The sequence below is a fragment of the Pezoporus occidentalis genome, unplaced genomic scaffold, assembly GCF_034315485.1.
Source record: "Pezoporus occidentalis ecotype Australia unplaced genomic scaffold, CSIRO_AGI_Poc_V1 ctg61, whole genome shotgun sequence".
NCBI lineage: Eukaryota > Metazoa > Chordata > Aves > Psittaciformes > Psittacidae > Pezoporus > Pezoporus occidentalis.
In genome coordinates, this window is record NW_026915955.1 from 300,046 (window position 1) to 323,936 (window position 23,891).

Sequence of the window (23,891 nt, forward strand, 5' to 3'; positions counted from 1 at the left end):
TGTTTATTAGCATTATTCACTATTTATTATATATTATTATTTATCCCTTATTACTAATATTTATTATTTATTAATATTTTAAAATAATTTAATTTAATTTATATACACAGTGAAAGTGGTGTATAGGTTTTAAAGGAACCTGAGACAACAGTAAGGACAGAGATATTAGAAAATAAGAGAAATATAATATTTAAGTTTAGAAACCAGTGGAAAGCCAAATGGGTGTATCAGTAAGGTGGCTGCAGCTGTATTGTTATAAATACATTATATATTGATAAAGTTCACCTAGGGAACTTGGTGCATCCATGCTGAGTACTTGCAATTAACTTTAATTGATATGAAAATATGTAATGCCAGCCTGTTGGAAACACATTAGGTTCAACTTACCTTCAGTGTTTTCCCTTAGCTTTTGCAAAGGATAAATTCCAGCTTGCTAACTTGAGATAAAAAGCATTCACTAGTTAAGAAAATCATCAGCCTTTTTTCTGTAATGTGGACAAAAAATAATTCTACCCTCTCCTCATCTGATAAATCCTCCTGCAATGAGTAAATCAAAGAGTGATTGAGGTTGTAAGGGGCATCCGGAGGTCATCTGGTTCAACTCCCCCTGCTCAAGCAGGGACACATAGAGCCATTTGCCCAAGGATGGAGACTCCACAGCCTCCCTGGCCAACCTCTGCTAGTGCTCCAATGACCCTCGCAGTAAGAAGGTGCTTCCCCATGTTCAGAGGGACCCTCTTGCATTTCACATTGTGACCATCAGTTCTGGTCCTGTCACTGAGGACCACTGAAAAGGGACACTGTAATCAATATATGTTTTGCAGTAGCTATCCATGTTGACACACTACAGTGAAGGCAGAATATCTATCCCATAGAAGAGGCTTAAGCTGAATCCTATAGAGGTCCTAAATCCAAATAAATTTATCTATGTGGAGACTGTAAAACAGCAAATGAAGTTTAAATTCATGCTTACCTTGTGTTATTTTCATGTTATGGATATAAGACTTCAAATTTCTCCACAGGTCAAAAAAACAGAGCTGTTTCAAGAAGTCCAGTGTTTCAAATGTTTTTCAGAATGTCTCATACAGAATCACAGAATCCCAAGGGTTGGAAGTGACCTCAAAAGATCATCTAGTCCAACCCTCCTGCAAGAGCAGGGTAACTTAGAGTACATCACACAGGAACTTGTCCAGGCGGGCCTTGAGTATCTCCAATGTAGGAGACTCCACAACCCCCCTGGGCAACCTGTTCCAGTGCTCTGTCATTCTCACAGTAAAGAAATTTTTCCTGATGTTCACATGGAACCTCCTGTGCTCCAGTTTACACCCATTGCCCCTTGTCCTATCACTGGACATCACTGAAAAACCTAGCTCCATCATCCTGACACTCACCCTTACTCACCCAATTTGTAATCATTGATGAGGTCACCCCTCAGTCTCCTCTTCTCCAAGCTAAAGAGACCCAGCTCCCTCAGCCTCTCCTCATAAGGGAGATGTTCCACTCCCTTAATCATCTTTGTGGCTCTGCGCTGGACTCCTTCAAGCAATTCCCTGTCCTTCTTGAACTGAGGGGCCCAGAACTGGACACAATATTCCAGATGCGGCCTCACCAAGGCAGAGTAGAGGGGGAGGAGAACCTCTCTTGACCACACCCTTTCTAATGCACCCCAGGATGCCATTGGCCTTCTTGGCCCCAAGGGCACATTGCTGGCTCATGATCATCCTCCTATCCACCAGGACCCCCAGGTCCCTTTCCCCTTCACTACTGTCCAGCAGGTCAGCCCCCAACCTGTACTGGTACATGGGGTTGTTCTTCCCCAGATGCAAGACTCTGCACTTGCCCTTGTTGAATTTCATTAAGTTTCTCCCTGCCCAACTCTCCAGCCTGTCCAGGTCTCACTGAATGGCAGCACAGCCCTCTGGGGTGTCAGCCACTCCTCCCAGTTTAGTATCATCAGCAAACTTGCTGAGGGTACATTCAGTTCCCTCATCCAGGTCGTTGATGAAAATATTAAACAGCACTGGTCCCAGCACCGACCCCTGAGGGACTCCACTAGTCACAGACCTCCAGCTAGATTCTGCCCCATTGACCACAACTCTCTGCCTTCTTCCTTCCAACCAGTTCTTGATCCACCTCACTACCTGAACATCAAGCCCACACTTCCTTAGCTTATCTATGAGGATGCTGTGGAAGACAGTATCAAATGCCTTACTGAAATCAAGAAAAACCGCATCTACCGCTCTACCATCATCCAGCCATCTAGTTACTTCCTCATAGAAGGCTATAAGGTTGGTCAAACATGACTTCCCCTTGGTAAAGTCATGTTGGCTGCTCTTAATGACCCCCTCATCCTTGATATGTCTAGAGATGGTGTCAAGAATAAGTTGTTCCATCACCTTTCCAGGGATGGAGGTAAGGCTGACCGGTCTATAATTACCCAGGACCTCCTTCTTGCCCTTCTTATAGACTGGCATGACATTTGCCATCCTCCAATCCTCAGGCACCTCTCCTGTTTCCCAAAACTTACCAAAGATGATGGAGAGTGGCCCAGCAATGACCTCTGCCAGCTCCCTCAGCACCCGTGGGTGTATTCCATCCGGACCCATCGATTTATAGATGTCCAGATTGCTTAACTGATCCCTAACCCAATCCTCATCCACCAAAGCAAACTCCTCCTTTATCCTGACTCCTTTCGGGGCTATAGGAATCTGGGTCCCCCGGGGAGAGTCTGCAGGGGTAAAGACAGCGGCAAAGAAGGCATTCAGCACCTCTGCCTTCTTTATATCCTCTGTCTCCAGGCCACCCACCTCGTTCAGCAGTGGGCCTATATTGCCTCTTGTGTTAGTTTTATCTGCTACGTATTTGAAGAAGCCCTTTCTATTGTCCTTGACCTGACATGCCAGATTAAGTTCCAAGGATGCCTTAGCTGTCCTAATTGCCTCCCTACATTCTCTAACAACTGTCCTATATTCCTCCCAAGTGGCCAGCCCCTCCTTCCATAATCCATAGATTCTCTTTTTCTGCATGAGTTTGCCCAGCAGTTCCTTGTTTAACCATGCTGGTCTCCTAGCTCCCCTACCTGACTTCCTACCCATTGGGACACTCTGATTCTGAGCTTGGAAGAAGTGGTCCTTGAATGCTGACCAACTATCTTGAGCCCCTTTACCACCTAGTACCCTCTCCCATGAGACTTCCCTTAGCAATTGATTGAAGAGGCCAAAGTTGGCCCTTCGGAAATCCAGAATTGTGGCCTTGCTAGGTATTCTATTCCTCCCACACAGGATCCTAAACTCCACCATCTCATGGTCACTGCAGCCAAGGCTGCCATTGACCATCACCACTTCAACCAGACCCTCCTTGTTGGTGAGTACCAGATCCAGCAGCGCTCCTCTCCTAGTTGGTTTGTCCACCATTTGTATTAAGAAGTTATCATCAATGCACTGGAGGAACCTCCTAGACTGTGAATGATTGGCTGTGTAAGTCTTCCAGCAAATACTGGGGTAGTTAAAATCCCCCATGACAACAAAGGCATGTAGTCGTGAGGCTGCTTTCAGTTGCCTGTAGAAAGCCTCATCAACTCCTTCGTCCTGATCAGGAGGTCTACAATAGACCCCCACAACTGTATCACCCATACCAGCCGGTCCCTTAATTCCTACCCACAGACTTTCCACTTGGTCCTCATCTGCCCCTGAACAGAACTCAATACATTCTAGTCTTTCTCACACATAAAGAGCAACTCCACCACCTCGCTTTGCTGACCTATCTTTCCTAAAAAGGACATAGCCATCCATGACCACATTCCAGTCATGTGAGCCGTCCCACCATGTCTCTGCAATTGCCAGCAAATCATAACCTTTAGACCGCACACAGACTTCTAACTCCTCCTGTTTATTCCCCATGCTGCGTGGATTGGTGTACAGGCATTTCAGGGAGCAAAAGGCTTTCCTATTTCCAGAATCCACAAATCTGTAGAGTTCATATGCATCATTACAGGACAAAAGGTAGCTACTTTGCTAGTACTTCTAACATCCCCTTTCAACACACCATAGGCCTGAAAAAGACATCTGTAAAAAATAGCTTTGTTATTTTTCAAACATTTTTTTGTCAGAAACATTGGTTCCAAGAGCAGGTTCAAATCAGATTGGCACAGGTGTTGCAGACTCAGCTGCACAGCCATTTCTTATCTAAAATGTGCACTTAGAATGACATGGGAGACTTATTGCCCTTAAATAAATTAGTGCCTATATTTACATAGACATTTTTACTTTGATGCAGTTTCAAAGCACTTCATAAAATTGGGACGTTTCCTATACCAGCAGATTTCTAACACCCCTTCTTTCCTATTGTGCAACAGATGGCTTCTCTGAACAACGGAGGGCAAACATTCGCTGCACCTGATGCCACTGCTATTGTAATGCTTTTATGTTTGGTACTTGCATTTTCGAGTATTGCCTTTTCATTGTCTTTTATTCCAGAGTGCTCATTTCAACCCAAACCCCTCTAATTAATACTATATGTGAAAAACTTGGACTAACAAAGTCCAACATTTTTATAATGAAAGTTCATTACTCCACATGGTCCTAAGCCAGCATACTTGAACACTTATGTCACAAGACTGCATGTCTTAAGGTCCGAAGACAAAGGCCCTGGCAATGAATATAAAGCATACTCATAGAAATCATACTCTTCCATGTTATTCTATCCATGACAGTCTGTGACTCCAGAGGACCACAGTCTAACCTCACAGTGAAAGAGACCGAATTAGGAAACACTATGAAACATGCCTGGTCAGCATGCCTGACATTGGTCTCAGTGTAGTCAAGTGCTTTTAAAGAATCACATCACAGATAAGGGGATTTTAGTTGAATTAAACTGTTTACCAACAAAGTTAGTAACAGAATAGATTTTAAAATTTATTGCAACTCAGAAGCATTTTTTTCCCCCTAAATATACGGATTTAAGCTTCCCTCGATGGAAGAAACTCTATGAGAATAGTAAGATGCTTCAGACCCCATGGTAAGTAAACCGTAGAGCTGAAACACAGCTGAAACACAGCTGATGACTAAATGAAAAAAGGAGGCTCTCATGTTTCAGTCAGCAGTGTACAGCCATGCCATTTAACAGCTCTGGCGAAAACAGGAGTACTGTGACAACTGGAAATTGTAGAGGGAATAATAATAATAATAAAAAAAAGGTTAAATATGTGTGCTGGAATGTAACTTGGAGACCAAGGTTAACATCAGTAGATTTCTTCAGACGGAAAAAATACCACAAAGAGAATGTCATTACCCTGTGCATAAACATGATGGCTTTTGTTGATAGGTAAAATGAAAGTAAGCACTAAGCAGTACCTCCTCTGCCATAAATTCACACTGAAGTCAATGAGAATTGGAGCAGATGGGTACATAACAAACTGTCTAGTTAGGTATAAATAACCATAACAGAACTGCTCTCCTGAGGAAGATGTTATCCAGCTCTGGTCAAGCTGTGAAGAAAAAAGATATTTTCAGAACAGACAGTAAAACAATCAAAGTGAAACTGACAAAGATCCTTGTGCTTCATTTCAACACAACGAATAAATTGATATTTTGGCAAACTTCATCAACAGAGGCTCCAGTCAGCCTGCTGTGTGCTCATCTGCAGATGTGATGAAGCAATTAGCAATATGTTAAGACAGTCAAGCTCATCCTGCTGAGCATTTTGTTACAGAGTATCTCCTTTAACTTAAATGTTTGGAAAATTGCTTACAAATACCTTTAAAAGAAAGTTCTTCTAAAGCATTCTTCTCCTAGTATCAGGTTAATACATTTTGACATGATCCCTTTCCATCATTATCACAAGTTAGCAATACTTCTCTGAAAGTAATTCTGCTGTACTCAGGATTTTGATATAATAAATCCTGGGAGACATATGGAAATAATGAATAACAGGCTCCCCTTTATCAAGCTTCTATGTTAATTACAATTTAAGCAAATCAAATATTCATAACTAACTATTCAGTTATAACTGAATCCCATTCATAAATGAGATTTGACGCAATGCTGTGATAAAATATGCTGAGTGGTAGATTGATATGACTGTTACATAATTATTAATAACAGAAATTTTTAGACGTTAATGAATGGCTCCACTGTTATTTTTCTTGTCCTCTTAAGCATCTTATGCCAGTAATTTACTGGAAATACGCAGCAGATTTCATGTTCATATCTAGATCATCACTAACAGGCATTTACAATTCTTTAAGCAGAACAGCGACCTTTAAAAACATAAGGAAAATCCCTTGATGTATAGAGGTTTGTATAGAGGTCTGCCCTATCTCTTAATTTTTCTTTTTACATTTTAGCATCGTAGCTTCCTCCACGGTCTCATCTAAAATATTTTCCTGATATAAACTATTCTGAGAATCTGCAGTGTTCAGAAATGAAAGTATTGTTTACAGACTTCTCACTCATGACTACAAAAATGATAAGACAGTGGAATGCACATTAAAATGGGCCAAAAATGTCACAGGTGTCTTTCCATTTAATTTTGTGAGGTAGGACATATCTTTCAGATTGGTTTGCTTTAGTATACAATCCTCTAAAGGTACTGCACCTCCCAGTATATTTTCCTTGATTCTAGTGGGAAAACTCAAATCCCTAAGCATTGCAAAATTTCTCTGAAAGGAGGGAAACCTGAATATAATGCATGTTTTCCAACCAGTAATTATAATATATAAATGTATGTATATATGCATGTATCTATGTAATAAAAATCCACTATTTACATGTACAAATTCCATACCAGAAAAAAAAACCAAAACATTTTCTAAGGAGCTTGGAAAAAAAGTACGTTATTGCAACATGTTACCATGCATCTGTCTTTGGGGCATATGACTACAGAAGTATCTCCCATAGAGATCCAAATGAAAAATGCATGAAGTCATCCTGTCTTCTTTAACTCGTGGTTTAGGATATTTCTCCACTGTTTCAGAATGCCTTCTGAGAAGAACAAGCAGATTATGTGATGAACCTTACTGCTGAGCTAAACTGAACTCTGAAAACTACAAAATAGTAGTTTTTATCTAGCACCCATATTCTAGTAAATTTCTAATATAAAGTAAGACTCCAATATTTTTTATAGCATGACTCTTATTATTTTTATAGCTTTGTAGGCTTAAACTGAGTCAGTTTAGCAGGACACTGAGAACACTGTCCAACAGCAATAGGGTTTGGTATTTTTTTCAGTTGCGTTATTCATGTTTAAAGTTAAATATGTCTTGAAATGTTTTACTGCATAGTGGCTGAATACTCTGCACCTTCAGGAGGCTCAAGCAACACTTCAGTAAAAGAAATATTTGGGGTACTAAATGTAAAGGGAACATTGCTGTTGATTTCAACAGAAATGGGATCATTCACTTCATTCTACTGCATTTATTCTTAGTTTTACTCTCTTCCTTCAGTTTTAATCAAAGACCATTGCTCTCTGGCTCCATACTCTAGCTGCTAGCACCACTCAAATGTAAAAAACAAAACCAGAGCTTCTTCAAAAATTTGCCTCAGTAAACTAAGGCAAAAATTTGTCAGTAAACTGACAGTCCCTTCTTAAATCTTCACTGGAATTAAAAAACAGGGAGCACGGTGGCTAAAACTGGTCAACGAGAAGACTATTGAGACAAGATCTACATGGACTGATCTTTTATATGGGGTTAAGTCCTTGAAATACCAGGTAACATAGACTATAGATTTGTATTGTGTTGGAAATAAAATGTTGGATTACACTCAAAATGTTGGCATAAATACCATTTTCATAACCATTCTCATAGTAAATGTAAATTTCCTGGTGCCATCAATGAGTTTTTTTTTAATTGCCACATTTGGTAGTCTTTGTTACAGACAGCATTCGCCTTTCAGAAAGAGGCATAAAGAGTAACAGAACAACAAATCACAATCTCTTTTTCATAAAGCTTGGAATTGTTGAATTACATTTTACAGTACATTTTATGAAGACCTGATGCTTAGGATTTTGTGCACCATCTTAAACTGTTTGAATAAAACACAACTGTCTAGACTGTCAGCAGGACTCGATTATTTGGAAGACTTGCATAATCATGTCAGACAGGGAGATCCTCATGACATCAGTCTAGATTTAGCACAAACACACTTCTCCCCATTAGAATATGTTCCAACACTCCACTATTATGTGGAATCCTAAAACCCATCCTAACAATCTTTAAGCATAATGGGAATCTATAAAGATGATTTTGTGACAGTTTTCTCTGCTGAAGATGTTTTAGCTATTTTCCTCGGAACATAAATATTTGTCTAAAATATTTCCTGTAATTTAAGCATTAAGATCTAGCTCTTTAATCAAGGATAGACAGTAATCGCATGTGTTATGTGGAATAAAATGCTAATGACTATGGGAGAGGAGCACCTTCTTTGAGGTACCTGTCACTTTGTAAAATTCCTGCTTTAGCAAAGCTAGCATATCTGGTCATGTCACAGGAGGCTTTTAACACCCTCATGTTTTCTTGATGAAGGAAGCTGTAGTTCAGTTCTAGTTTCTTTTTCAAGAAACAGTAATATTTAGGAACCTCATTGGTAGCACCTGTAGGTAATTAATTACATGTATTACATAACACGATCTTTTTTTTTTTTTTTCCTGCATAAGTAGGCAGCAGGAGGAATAATTGATATTTTCCTTAATGATGCATTTTAATAGGGATATATTTATTCAAATGGGACTCATCTGTTCACTTTTCCTAGTGCTCCATACCTTTTTACCCACAATGATAGTGAGAAGAATTTGAGATGGTATGGAATGGCATGAAGTCTGACCTCACAACTGAAATCACCACAGATAAATACAATGTGACATATAAAATACTTCAGTGGCATCATTCAAAATTATGAAGAAATTCTATTTTACCAGTTTTTTTTAGATTTACATTCAAAAGAGCAACAATGCTTTTCTCAAAGATAGTTCTGCTTCACTTGCTTCCAATTTCCAAATGTCCCCAGTGGAATCTTACATGGAGATAGTATGACTGCTGCTCATGACAGCACTTGCATGGGAAGCTTGTTACAAAACTAGCATTTTAAATCACACAGAATATTGCTTTTTGTTATCTTCCCAGAAATGCACAATAAAAAGACGGCAGTTCTGTAAGCCATCTTCTCTTTTGCTGGCACTACTGTTAGCATTTAAAAAAAAAAAGACAAGTCCTTATGCAAAGAAGGAAAGATACTACCTGTGGTCGCAGCATCCCACTTACCTGTCTTGAAACAGCCTGAAGAGAAGACCTGTGTGTTTTGATTCATGATGGAGTATCAGGAAACTTTAATGCAGGGAAGAAAAAGTGCCTGCTGCAAACAATTCAGTAATCTGAGAAAAGATTACATTTTCTATATATTTAATTAAAAAAAAATAATAAAAATTCCACTAGTACTTTTTTTATTGAGGGCTTCTGCTATAATGGATATAAGAGCTACATATTACTCTCCATCTTCCTTTCAAGATGGTGCTGCTATTTAAAGATGCCAACTCAAGAAAGTCTCCTAGACATAGACCAAAGCTTAAATTGCAATGGTGAAAATAAAAGACACACCTTTCTGGAATAATTTTTTTCTTCACCATCCTATGCCTTAAACGAGTTCTAGTTCATATACTGTCCTGGGTTCAGCAGTAGCAGTCTTTTTTCCCCTTCTTAGTAGCTGGTGCAGTGCTGTGGTTTTGACTTTCAGCCTGGGAACAGCACTGATAACACCGATGTTTTTAGTTGGTGCTCAGTAATGTCTAGTCTGACCAAGGACTTTCTGAGTCTCATGCTCTGCCAGGGAGGAGGGGAAGCCGGGAGGAAGCAGAGACAGGACACCTGACTCTAGCCAAAGAGGGATTCCATGCCACAGGACGTCATGCCCAGGATGTAGAACTGGGGGCAGTTACCCAGAAGGGGTAGATCACTGCTCAGTCGGGCTGGGTATTGGTCAGCGGGTGGTGAGCGGTTGTATTCTCTCCCCTTATCATTATTATTATTGGTGGTAGCAGCAGTGGTTTGTGTTATACCTTAGTTACTGGACTGTTCTTATCTCAACCTGTGGGAGTTACATTCTTTTGATTCTCCTCCCCATCTCTCCAGGAGCGGAGGGAGAAAGGGGGAGGGAGTGAGCGAACGGCTGCATGGTCTTCTGGGTTGCCAGCTGGGCTTAAACCATGACATATGCATTTAACTTTCTTTCCTTTATTCAGTGTACTATTCAGAGTCTCTTCACCTACATGTGGATATAAAAAATAATGGTTCTATTTCTAGGTAAGATTTCTGTGTGGTTTTATCAGATACCAACATTATACATATATATCCAACATATACAGTTATTCAGAATATAACAACACTTTCTTCAGACAAACATTTCAAATAAAGGCACAATAAACTTTTATTACAGAGTTGGAACATGTTTAAGAAAGCCTGATTTCTTAAACCACTTCAAGACAGATTAAAACCTACTAAACTCAAACTCTTGGTTCATACTTCACTTGTTCACAAGAGAACAGATATTCCAGAAAATTCCTTATATACAAAAAGCCCTACATATTCTCAATGCTGAGCAGATAAAAATTTGACTTTCTATTTACAGAAACTAGTAACACAGTTTCAAAGGATTATTTTTATACATAAACATTTTTTACACACTTGGAGAGCAGAGCGCCTATTCTTTTTTAAAAAGTTAAGACTGCAGGAAAGCAGGAAAAGATTAAGTTAAACCAGCATTGTAAATATTGTTGACACCCCACAAATCATTGGAAGCAGCCATTTCTATCTGTATTCTCACTAGCTTCAGAAAGTGTTCAAGGTAAAGCTCAATTCAGTAAATGGTAAATTACATAGTATTCCATGCTGCTTAACTATTATAAAGATAGTGACACATGCCGGGATCATTTTAGAGGATTATGACATTTTCCTGGCCCCATGTTTCTCGGCTTACATTGCTGTTACCAAACATTTGCACCATAATTCTGCTGAATGGGACCTCACTGATTTCTCACGGTGGCGTACACATGCAAACCAAAAATGCTATCTGCCATGAAAAGTATCTGGCTGAGTAAAGAAGGCATATAACATTAGTATCAGGAAATTAACTCATCAGCCTGAGAGTCGGTGGTTTCGACATTGCAGCAGCTTAGCCACTTTCAAGATTTTTTAGGGCAATATAGAAATGACTTCCACACCAGTGTTACAAGGACACCCAGTGAAGTAGCTCTAATAACACTTACCATGAGCTCCTGATAGGCAGGAGCACCGTAAAATAAAGAGCTAATTGCTTGTTACACACCTTAGCAGTTGGCCAGGAGCTGACCTATCAGTACAGCATAGGATAAGAAAAGGACACAGGATAAGAAAGACACAGCTTCTAGACCTCTGATGGAGAGGAAAGGTTGTTTATTTTCAAAGAGACAGATAGCGGGAGGCAGTGACAGCATCACAAGTTAAAACAACAGCCTTTGTGGCATCATTCCTCTCTAATAATAATTTCACTTAGTTCAAGGGAAAAATACAGCAAGGAATACAATGCCATTTTGTGTGCTCTAGAAGTATATTACAGAAAAAACCTAACTGTTAACCCCATTTCCTGATGGAAAGCATTGGAGTGATTCAGGTATTTTATGACTGAATTTTGCTTACTAGATTGTACTTCCTGATAACACATAATACGCTTGTGATTTAATATTTAGACACCATTTAGAGCTTTGATTGCTTAAGCATTTTCTCATGTACAGATCAAAGATCTTAAGATTTTGTATGTTTAGGAGAAGGAACCAGCCATTAAACCAAAGACCTAGGCATATTTTGCAGTTACATGTTTATTATTTATTGACTAACATGTCATTTATTAACAACAAGGAACTCTTGGTACTCATATTCACTGCTTAGAGAGCTCAAATTCTAACTGATTAAACTGTAAAAAATTAGGTATGAACAAATGAAGGATTGAAGATTCATTTTACATCTTAATTAGAATTAAAGAGATAACAGCTTTAGGGTATTTTTAAAAGTTTAATATGATGTGGAAAGTAAGCTGCGTAAGATAACTGATCCTCAGTACTATTCACATTAAGTCTTAGCAAAAATAAAAACAGTAATAGTCCAGACTTGACAGACCTCTTCATCTCTAGTGGGGATCCTTCCAACCTTCAATTTCATTTGTGTTCCAAATTTAGAACATTTCACACTTACCTCCTTATCACACAGGATAGTTAAGTGTCATAATTTCTAGTCAAATTCTGGCCAAAGTCAAAGTAGCAAGGAGTCTAGATCTTAGAAGAAGTTCCTGTCCAAAGGCAAGAACTAAAGAAAATGCCAGCCTTCTCTTTAATTGCATTAAATTTACAGAAGATAGGCTTACACTTTAATCCTCCCACAGCCTTGCTTATACAGCAAATGAATGACTTTTCATACTATGAGCAGAAAGGTGTGGGTTGGAAGGGAAACTAGTATAACACTACTAACATCCCAACTTGCAAATAAAAGTACTCCATGCTTTTAAATAAATTAAAAGGGAGGATCTCACTCATGAGGCCTATTAATGATTCTTGCTATAATCTCAAAAGCAACCACCTTCATAATTAATGCATTATAATATTTGTTTTAATGGGCATTAGCAATATCAGTTTTGACTTTAAAAGCCTGAAATATTGGTCTTGACATTGGCCGACTCTCCAGAGATGTGCAGACAACTCAGATCTGAAGAGTTAAGGGTGCTGTCATCTTTTCTACTGCAGATGAGGAGTAAATTCCTTAAATCAATGGTCTTAAGATCAGTATAAAACTGTTGTAAGTAGGAAAAGGAACAGGCACTACCCCTCTTTAAAAATTCACTGATAGAATTTTAGAAGAATCCAGGCAACACAAGTAACAAGCAAAGCTGAAAATCACTGCTTGAAAGACACGTCTCCCAGATGTCTGTCCCACAGGAAGACCCTCTTGTCGTACCATAATCCACAGCAATCTCCCGTATAATTGTGTTGCCCACAGTCATTTAAATTTTTTGTCACATTTTCCTACATAGAATTTATGGGCCACATGTAAAAACAACAACCCTGCTGTTCAGTGGCAATATGGGTTTTGCACACACAGTAAATGCAAGGGTAATTCTGTCCTAGAGATGCTTCTCACCCTGAAGCGCTACTGAAATTGGTCCTGCAACTTACTCACTCTGTCCCCAAAATCACACTGGCTCTTCCCGTCACCTGCCTAGGATCTTTTTTGAGGGTGGCTGTTTGAAAGCATAAATCATCTGAGGACTTATTTTAAAAGCCAGCACTTACAAAAGGATAAAATTTATCTGAGAAGGCATGAAAATATGAATAGAGAAGTGCGCTGGTTTTGGCTGGGGTAGTTAATTTTCTTCATAGTAACTTGTATGGGGCTGTGTTGAATTTGTGCTATAAACGGAGCTGATAACACAGGGATGTTTTCATTATTGCTGAAGCAGCGCTTACAGAGTCAAGCAAGGCCTTTTCTGCTTTTCACCCTAATGCCACTAGCAACCAGGCTGTGGGTACACAAGGAGCTGGGAGGAGACATAGGCTGGATAACTGGCCAAAGAGATATTCCGTATGATATGATGCTGTGCTCAGCGTATAAAGATGGGGGAAAAAGGAAGGAGAGACATTTGAAGTGATGACGTTCATCTTCCCAAGTAACTGGTATGTGTGATGGAGCCCTGCTGTCCTGGGGATGGCTGAACACCTGCCTGAATTCCTTGTTTTACTTTGCTTGCATGTGTGGCTTTTGCTTTACTTATTAAACTGTCTTTATCTCAACCCATGAGTTTTATCACTTTTACTCCTGTCATTCTCTCCCCCATCCCACCTCAGGGGAGTGAGCAAATGGCTGTGTGGGGCTTAGTTGCAGAGATGATGATTTAACAGGTGATACTGTACCTCATCCAGTACTGGAGAGAAAGCAGAGGTCATTAGCAAGAACTGAACAGATCACTTTCCTTGCAGATTTACAAGTCCCAGCCTTTCAAGAGAGAGTGCAAGAGCAGTCATCAAACCGGTACTGGTTCACATCACACCTTTGGTCCACATTTCATCATCTACTGACAGCACCGGAGGGTGAAGTTTCCATCTCTTCCACAGTGGCATTTTCCATAAACTCTAGAGAAAATTTCTGATTTTTTACTTGTAAAGACACTGCATCTAAAAGGGATTTGGCGGGCATATATAATCCTTTTATTCCTTCCCTCTGTGATGCACAGCTGGGCCTTAGGGAGTTTGACATCCCTGAAGTACACATATGCCTGAAGACCTGCTCTAGCTGACATCAAATACATGCTACATTATGCACAAACCAAATTACAGATCCAGTAATACCTGAATGAACAGAGAGAAATCTGACACTTGAAAGTGATTCTTCGTTCCTTGAATCAAAATATGCCGAACAGCTGGAAATGTTTCAAACTTCTGAGGAATGTTACTCTTCTCTTTGCTAGTCCAGAGTTTCTGACATGGGTGTCTCCTTGCTAGAATAAGGTGGTAACAGAAGGTATATTTAATGTGGAAGCCATTGCAGCCATGAGGCAGGAGTATAATCATTACAAAATGTACACTGAGAACTGACAACACACTGTACAACCACAGTACACACTTAGGATTTAAAGTCCTACTGCAGGGTGGATGGAAGCTACTAAGCCACTACCTATCTTGAGGAGAGCATTACCCGAGGTAAATTTATACATGCTTATGCCAAGTTCAGCATTTTTACCTCTTCTGGGGAGGTGCATTAGGTAGAATTTTGGTAAGTCACACAAAAGGCAATGGCAATGCTTAAGTCCAACCAATTTTTGAAAATTAAATAAAACCTCCCAACTAAAAGCAAGTGCAAAGCGTTGTTTTTTTTTTTCCCAAAACAAAAAAGGTATGTTCTACTTACAAATGTGGAGTTCCCATGCAGACCGGAGTCTCTACCTCTTCCAACCCCATCTGATGAAGATGCTAGCAGCAGGTAGTTCAGCTCCCTAGCTGGACAGGACGAGTGGGCGGGCGATCACAAAAACCCCCAAACCGACAAAAATTAAGCAAAAAAGGATAAAAAAAAGAGAAGAACTGAATCATAAAAGTGCGGTTGCGTCTGAGGTGAAACCCCCCACATCTCGGTGAATCACCCTGAGCTCCCATGGCTCCCGTCCGGCTCCACATAAGGGAGAAAAAGGGAAGGCAGAGAAGGGTGCACCCCAGCGCCCCCGCCGCGCCCCCTCCAAGCCCGCACTCCTCCCTCCGCCCTTGCCGGCGACTCCTCCCTCGCGGCCCCTCATCCCGCCGGGGCGGGACCTGGCGCCCTACAAATTCGCCGCTCCGGCGGGATTGCTCGCAGAGCGGTGGATGGAGGTTCCGCAGGGGAGGCTTCCCAGCCGCTTGGTCTCGGGTGTTCGCCGCGCTTCTCTCTAGGGAGAAGGGAAACTTCCCCGGGAGGTAGAGAAGGAGCCACGCTCCCACACCGCGGCTCCGCCTGCCCCTTTCCCTGGCCGCCGTCCCGTCATGTCCCACCGCGGGGCTCCTCGTCCCTAGTTCCAGTAGATCTGCCTACTGCCCGCTTAGCCCCTCAGAGCTCCGGGTGCAGCCTCCGCGGGCGAGGGGGCCGCTTCTGCTGGCGCCCGTCACCCTCCTCCCGGCCGTGGCTGGAAATGGGGGCGTCGTGCCTATGGCGCCGGGGCCGCAGCCCGGAGGTCTCGGAGTGAAACTTTGCCTCTGGCGGTGCTGAGGGGCGCGGCTGGCCCGGGCCCGTGGGGCGGCCGTGAGGACAGGGCTCACGCTGCCCTCCCTCGGGGCGGCGGCCGGGCACCGACCTGAGGAGCCGGGAAAGTTTTGCTCCGCGGAGAAGCCGCCCGCCCACAGCTGTCTGACTGCCGTTTCCCCCTCCGCAGCTCCCGGCGGCCCGACTAGCCCGCTGCTATGGCACCCGCCCGTCGCCGCGGGGCGACCAGGGGGAGGCCGCCTCCGGCTGGCCGTGCAGAGGCGGCGGGGGGGCGCGCAGTCCCCGGTCGGCGGGCGTCCTCCTCCGGCCGGCAGTGACCGCCCCGGCCCCTTTGCCTGCCTGTTCACCATGCTTACCCCCGCCCGCGTCTCGCCGAGGACGGTACCGGGGAAAGGCGAGGGGAGCCGCCGCCCTGTCATTCCGTGAGCCAGCCGCCGCCTCACCGGAGAAGCCCCTTGTGGTACGGGTGCCGCGCAGCCCCGCCGGGCGCGGAGGGCTGCCGATACCTCGCGCCTCCCCAGAGGTAAGCGGCGGGGCGGGGGGTGTGTGTGGAGAGGTCCGCCCGTCGCCTCAAAACTTCAGCCCGCCCGCAGCCGGCCGGCAGCGGAGGGGTTGGGCCGTGTCCGTTCCTGCCGGTGGCGGGGAACGGGGAGACACGCCCTTGCTTGGGGCGACTGGGGGCAGGATGCGGGCTGGCACGGGTAGGTGGGCTTTGCCCTGCCGGAAACGGACTTTCTGCCTCCGAGCGGCGCGGGCTTCCACGCTCCGTGCGGCTGCTACACACCCTCTTTTGTCTGCTCTCGGCTCCGAGGTACTTTACGCGCTGGCATCGCCTGCCCCGCCGGACGGGAGCCCTGCCCTGCCCTGCAGAGAGGCTGCCCCGGTCTTCGCCCCCCTTGCCGCTCCCGCCCCGCGGGTTTCCTCTTTGCATAGAAGTTGGGTTTTCCTTAACCTTTGTTTGAGGAAAAAATGGTGGTGTGCTTGTTAACTGGATGGATGAGGCAGATGGGGACTACACGGGGGTTGCCCTCTTCCCTTGCGTTTAGAAATAACTCGCTGCTAAATAAATCCACTGTCGGCTAGACATCAGTTTACTGGTGAGGTAGACTTTGAAACAAAAGTACTGCAAACAGCTTGGGTGCGTGGTACATGCTTCTCATACCTTCCTAACATAACCATTGTCGGTGCTTGTGCTTCAGTTCAATATGCGTGCAGCTGTTCTGCAGATCTGGGACTGCAATTGCTGCATCTACTTGACACTTAAGACTAACTGTCATTAACCGCTGCTAGTCTATTTTATGCAGTGGTTGTGAAAAATAAAACGGGTTTTCCTGTTTAAAGGCAAAACCATTCAGGCGAAAGTGATCCTCTAGTGTAGCATTCTGTGTAACATGAACTACAAAATAACCTGTAGCAGCGTAGTGGACTTGCACTTCAGAGTGCTCTTAGGATGCAAGGACTATATTGTTCAATTAAATTCTATCAGCAAGGGTTTTGCCTTTTGTGGTTAACCCTGGTGCTAGATCAACTAGCAACTGTTCCGTTATTTTTCTACAAGGAGGTGGTACTTCCAGTCCATGTGATGGAAATCAAGTAAGTGTCCAGATAGAAAGAAATAGTGCATTTTTTTTCCTTTAGTTGTGTCTGTGTTGCTTTGCAGAAGATGTGGGGGGAAAAAAGCCCGTTTATATCAGAAAATTATATTTCCATTGAATATAACTTAAATTACTTGATAATTAAGCCAAAGGGTCTTTCAGGTTTGGAACATTTTAATGCACCTCTTCTGTTGCCAGGAAATGTACTTTTAGCAAAATACTTGTTAGAAGATAATTATATGACAATTCTTAGTAATTTGAAACATGAGTTATAATTAGATTTTTGTCCTGAGCACAGAAAGACACCCTCATGGAAAAAGGTATGTGGTACTTAAGTAGTAATCTGGAAAATAAAATCCTATATAATTTATATTTTGTCGGCATAGAAACACATTTTATTTGTTGCTCCTTTGTTGGATTGCAACAATGATCCAAATGGAAGTTGGAAAAAAGACTACCCATGCAAGAGTTCAGCATATTAGAATTATTTTATTCCATAGACAGAAATGGTTTTGCCCAATACAGCCTTGCTGGAATTGTAACAGAATTTCATTTTTATTGAAGCTCAGTCATCACATTACAAAAGTTGGGCTGTCTGAATTTAATCCTATGAACTATGGACTAAGCAAGCTCTAAGAAAGCACTGATGTGTGCTGATGCTCAAGCAGGTGTGTAGTTCCAACCTCCAGCCCTAATGATCTCCTATGGTGAGAGTTCATTGCACATAGCAATAGGTCCTAGTAACTTCAGTGAAACTTTTCACTGCCTTAACTGCATTGCTGGACTTTTCCTGAACCAAGCAGTCTTTCAGTGTGTTCTGCTCCAATTTCCATGAATGCTGGGTATATGACACAGACTACCTATGCCATAAGCAGATTCTCACCTTGGCTACATCTCACAGATTATATATTCTTGATTGACTCCTACCTGTCTGGGGGCAAAAGAGGAAAATGAAAAGTGAAAATTGGTTGAGGAGTAAAGTGCATGTATGGAAAAGCAGGAGGAAACTGCAACTTCTTGTGCCTTGTTCAGTGTATTTTAAGAGCCAAAAATCTGAAATGCTGAAAACCAGTGAAAACTCCCACTGAAACTGCTGAAACCAGACAAAGTTATGGTATAAAAAATCTGAAACTTAAAGGTCGCTGTCATGATTTTTTTTTTTTGTTTAACAGAAGAATGTTGTCAGTCTTGTCTATGATAATGGTAGAGAATGTAGAAGTAAGAGGAGCTTGATACCCTAGCTTATGATGATGCGTCCCATTTGATTTGATGCCATTATGCTTTATAAGCAGATCAGTTACTTTTAGTCTACATGTTTGATCTTGTGATACTGGAACAAAGAGGAAATTGTGCATAATTTTCTCGTGCAATATTAGAGAGTAAAAGTGGGGCTAATTCATTAAATCATAGGCATCGTGTGCCAGTTTAGACACTCTAAGGTGTTTCAGACCTATGTATGAGGCTGGCAAACAGGGCCCAAGAAGAACCCAAAGACTTCTAGAGAAGACTAGGAAGAATATCCTTTTAGGTAATGTTTGTACTACAGTTCTACATAAAAACCTTTAAGAGGACTTGAACCTGTTCTCTGAAACATTGTCGTCAAGATTTCTGATGCAGCGGAGTATGATAGATGTGGGAAGACATCCCAAACATGTTATTACTATCAGGATTTAGAGAAATCCATTCTTGATACTCACCATCAGAATCCTTGTATTACTTCTGTGCTGCTAACTGGTTACTGCCTTTGAGTTACTCAAAGATACTAACCAATAGTTTAAGAATTAGAAATCTTCATAGAGAAGTTTGATACTTATTTTAAAATAGAACTGTGTATGCTCTCCAAGCTGACTAGAAATAAGAGGAAATCACAGACAGTGCTTCAGTTAGTGCTTTATTTTTAGTTAGTACTTTGGTTTTAAAATAAAAATATTGTAAGGAAAAGTTTCTGCTTTTCTTCTTTACTCAGTAACACAAAACCCCCCACAATCTCTGGGTAATAAGGTAATAAGTGGACTATCAATTGTGTGGAAAGGTGAAATGCTGACAACATCAGTGAATTAAACTACTGAACAGATGTTTTGCACAGCTGTTATCCTACTCACTAGTTAGATTAGCTCCTGGGTGTCCACTCTTTGTGAAGTTTTTGAGAATAAATGCTGTTCTAAACTTCCATGGTGAGACTTCAGTGTAACTGTGCAGCATGAAGTTGTTACTCTATTCCACCATTAACCATTTATACACGCCACAGTAATGGTGTATATATGTAATTGCTTTTCACATGGGTGAATCTTGTCAGGAGCAGCTCAAGTGGACCTGATGACTGAACTTAGTACTGAAGTAGTCAGATTATACTGGTCTCTTAGTATAAATGGAATTACATTCTCTTTCCCAAACTTTATTACAGGATTAATAATTTTAAACTTCATGACTTTGCCTCGGTGCCTTTTCTTAAAAATCAATTTTATCTTATTTTTTTGTACAGCTAGCCAAATGAGATGGATATCTGTAATACAGAGCTACTTGAAACCTTTTATCTGCAGCAGTAGCAGAACATGTTTGTATCGCTCAGTTTTCTTACTTTGGTCTTTTGGTGACAGAAATATTAAAAGGAGCACTTGGCATTTTTTGAAAAGAATGACCAAAAGACCTGAGAAAGAAGCTTTTTTTTGTTGTTGTTGTTGTTCAGTAATCTCCTCTGCTCTTCTGTGTTTCACGCTGGGGAAGGTTATTGTTCTTTTTTATTCTCCATGTTTCAGTACCTAAAAAAAAAAAGAGAGACAGGGAATTGCAGGGCTACCTTACCAAAACTGGGCATCTGAGAAACACCATCAGTGAGAAGTAATGATGTAGCAGAGATTTTCAGGAAAATAGGCGTGTAAAGTGAAACAATGAAGTACCTTTTTGTGTATAAGGTCTCTGAAAAGTCTTAGAAGACAGTTGCTGCTTTACTCTTGTGTGCATTTATATAAATGGCTCATTATTTATATCCCACTAGAATTTTAGTCAGTTGTTCCTTTTGTTGGAAGTGTGACCATTTTCCTCCAACTAAAATAAGTAGAAACAAAAGACTTTTTTTACATTGCTTTTAATTCTGTCCCACTGAGCGAAATGATGAAACTCTCATTGAATCAGAGAAATTAGGATTTTGTCACTTCAATGAAAAATGCTTTAGGTACATATAATCAAACAGATTTTAAAAATCACAAGAGGTATAAAATATAGCTTAGGTTACTTTTCAGGGAAACTAGTTTAAAGATGAAGAACTACAGAGGAAGAGGAAAAAATGTGGCTTTATATGCATTGTTATTTTCCTTTGCTGTTTCACAAGTACAGTTAATTGCACACCAGTGCAATGGTTTTTAAACCCATCAACAAAAAGGGCTAAAATTTGAGCCTGTTGAAACTGCATACTTCTGTAATTCACTCTGGCTGGAAAGTGGGAAAGACATTTTCAATGAAGCATTGATACAGTTGGACACTAATAGCCTACTCATTCTGGCAGTTGGTTAGTGGAGCTTAATTTTTTTAACTCAGCATGGTAAGGGTTTATAGTTTGATGCCTCTAACTTATGCTGGGATCTGTAGCCTTAGTTCAGAGAGTGGATATGAAATCAAAACAAGCTTTTTTACATCTATCCAATGATAGCCATGCTACTTTTTTCCAATAAAGGGCAGAATTCCAAAAGTACTTTTAGTTTTTGTCAATATAAACCACCTTCAAAGCAGATTAATTAGGAAGCAGTTAAAAAGCTTCACTTTTTGTGTTAAATTTGGTGTGTTAGTGGTAACAGTAATAGAATTAGATTTTTTTTTTTTCACATTCTCCATCTGAATGGAACCTGAATAAATGGTAAATGGCTCTGCTTATCTGTAACCAGTTGCCTATTGTTGAAGAACGAGTTTGTATGGTATTAATTTTATCACTTACATTTTGCTATGTATTAAATGAAAAAAAAAAAGTGCTATTACTTGTCCATCCATTTAGTTGCAGGTGTAAAATTGCAGCTGAAAAAGCACTGAAGTGTACACTCTCCTTTGTGTAATTCAAGCTAACAAAAGCATATCACATATTAAAATACAGAGGAAATACAGAAGAAGGTAGGTTGTAATGAAAAAAAGTCCAATTTTTGTTTGTTATTATTGAAAATCTACTTATGATTTGTTAGGGTTCAGTGTGCAAGACACTGCAGATAAATCAATAGCTCTCAGAGTTATTAGGATATCAAACTATTTTCCTCTGTACTGGAAAAACTCATAAATTGAGAATTACATTTCCTTTGTAGTGCTTGCTGTTCTTCATACGAGTTGGCAGGGTTGCCAAGTGTATTCTAGCCTGGCAATTGACTTGATCCTATTACCTGTATTTTTAGATATGATACTTTAAAGACACTATCTTTTACTCAAATGTGAAATTTGGCATGTATTGACACTGTACATTAGATGTACATTGTGTTCCTTTATGAAAAGTGTGAAGGCAGCATCATGTCTTGGGGCAGCATTTTGCTGCAGCAGACTAGCTTTCCTGAGGAAGTGTTACTTGGACAGGGTGTACATATCTTAGCTGCTGTAGCTTCTCTTTTTTGCATTATCTTGTGCTAGACAGTCTTGGTGCATAAAGTATGAGGCAGCCCACTGGACTCAGAAAAAGAGATGCACCATGGAACTATGCTGTTCTGGAGACATGGATGTCATGGTAGGGCTGTTGGAGGTCAACTGAGTAAAGCTGATACACTGTCTGAGACTTGGCAGTTGTGTACTTCTTGCTATAAATTACAGTGTTTTTAACAGTTAACTTTTTTCACCTGAAGTGTGACTTTATTTCTGTAGGAAGAAGTTAAATTACATATAACAGACAAAAACCAAGGAAGAAGGCAGGGGAGAAGGGAAAGTGGAAAATCGAGCAAATGGTAAAAATGGAATATTGAAGATAGGAAAAAAAAAACAAACCCAAAACAAAAGGAAGGCAGAAAAAGGATGAGGTATAGCAAGTTGCAGTTGTAAAGATGAAAGTTGTTTATACCCCTGAATGTAACTAATGAATAAAATAGTAAGACCAAAAGACATGGTAGTGTTTCTTTTTTTTTTTTTTAAGCGTTCCTGTCTTTTGACTTCGGAAAATTAAGAGATTAATTCTTGTCTCTCTAAGATGCATTTTAAACTATTTGTCTTTGTGTGTCAAAGAACGATGATCTGCAAAAATGATGTTAAACACTGTTTACAGAAGTTATACTTGTAAGCAAATCAGTTCAGACATATGAAAGGAAAGGCATCTAGGTAGTATAGTTCGCTTATGAATATAGAAACTGGATTTTGAAATGCTTGCAAGTTAGGTGAACTGTTGTTTCCATCTGCAAACAGCTTAATACTCTGAACTCAGAAGTTACTACCATGCAGATCTATGTAATCTGTCATTGTCTCACGGAAGAGGAAGACTAGCGAGCACAATAAGCACACTGGAGACTTCCTTCAAAATGGTGGATAATTAAGTGGCATTTATCAAATGAATACTTGGCTACCTACTGTACTTGGCACAGATTTTTCTTTCTGATACATGTTAGCTATGTCTCTGTTAGGATACTAATGAAGCAAAGATCTGTTCTCCAGCCAGAATGAGCCGGAATGAGCCAGAATGGTCTGGCTATGTGCAGGTATTAAACCATCTTTGAGTTGGTCACATCCCAACTGCCTGATTGGAAGGAGCTTCTCGACAGAAGCAGCTAAATGCCTGAGAGAGTGCTAGCTGACCTTAGCCACAGATTCTCTGTCATCCTTCTGATAGTATGAAAGAGACATGGTGGAGTCCCACTGCCTGGGCCCACATGCCCAGGCACAGCAACTGGTACTGGGCACTAGATCCATGATGTGTTAAAATGATTTCCCACCTCAGCCCAAACAGTCTTACTACAATAATTCTAATACACTTGGATTTGAAATAGAAGTAAGATATTAAAAGTTATGTTTGGAAGCCACTATTTGCTGTAATTACATTTAAAGAAATCTGATGTCAATTTTCTATCTCAGTAGTAACTTTGGTATTATGGAAACTGGAATATGGAACATTGTATTTGGATACACAATATATGTGGAATTGGTGGAACATACTGGGACACCATAATCCCAAAAGGGTTACAAGAGGTTTACCAAACAAACACAGACTTGCGCACGAAATAAAACTAGCTTGTCGCAATTAATGGCCTGGTAATAATTGCTAGCCATTTTTGGACCAGGATAATATTAATAATAAACATCCAGAGGCCTCACAGACGCTTCTTGTGAAGTAATGGCTTGGCTATTAATACAGTTTATAGATTTTAAAGCAGTAGAATCACTTTGCATTAATTGAGTAACAAAGTGCTTTCCCCAAACCCTTCTTATGACCCCTGCAAAATGTTTGCTTTGTTCTTTGCCAGGAAGAAATTTCTTTTCAAATTACTTCACAGATGCCTATTCTGAATTTATTGCCATTCTTTTTCTAATTCAATTTTATCCTCCTAGGACATGGCCTCATTAATTGATGCCTGTGGTAGAATATCTTCAAGGTCCTACATACTTTGCTG

The 23,891-nt window shown here is 40.9% G+C and overlaps 2 protein-coding genes across 5 annotated transcripts in view; one reads left to right on the forward strand and one right to left on the reverse strand.

The window, feature by feature from the left end:
- Positions 1 to 15,040, reverse strand: part of SAMD3 (sterile alpha motif domain containing 3) — a 73,556-nt gene extending 58,516 nt beyond the window's left edge. Inside the window, exon 1 of the mRNA XM_062639715.1 lies at positions 14,918 to 15,040. The gene's annotated coding sequence lies outside the window, so the exon portion shown is untranslated. The remainder of the gene's footprint in view (positions 1 to 14,917) is intronic.
- Positions 15,041 to 16,128: 1,088 nt separating this feature from the next.
- Positions 16,129 to 23,891, forward strand: part of TMEM200A (transmembrane protein 200A) — a 53,718-nt gene continuing 45,955 nt past the window's right edge. The window contains exons 1-2 of one of the 4 annotated variants that reach the window (XM_062639552.1): positions 16,155 to 16,262; positions 17,899 to 18,002. The gene's annotated coding sequence lies outside the window, so the exon portion shown is untranslated. Of the gene's footprint in view, positions 16,263 to 16,336; positions 16,551 to 17,898; positions 18,003 to 23,891 lie in introns of those variants that run through there. The other 3 variants (XM_062639550.1, XM_062639549.1, XM_062639553.1) reach the window with 3 other exon arrangements.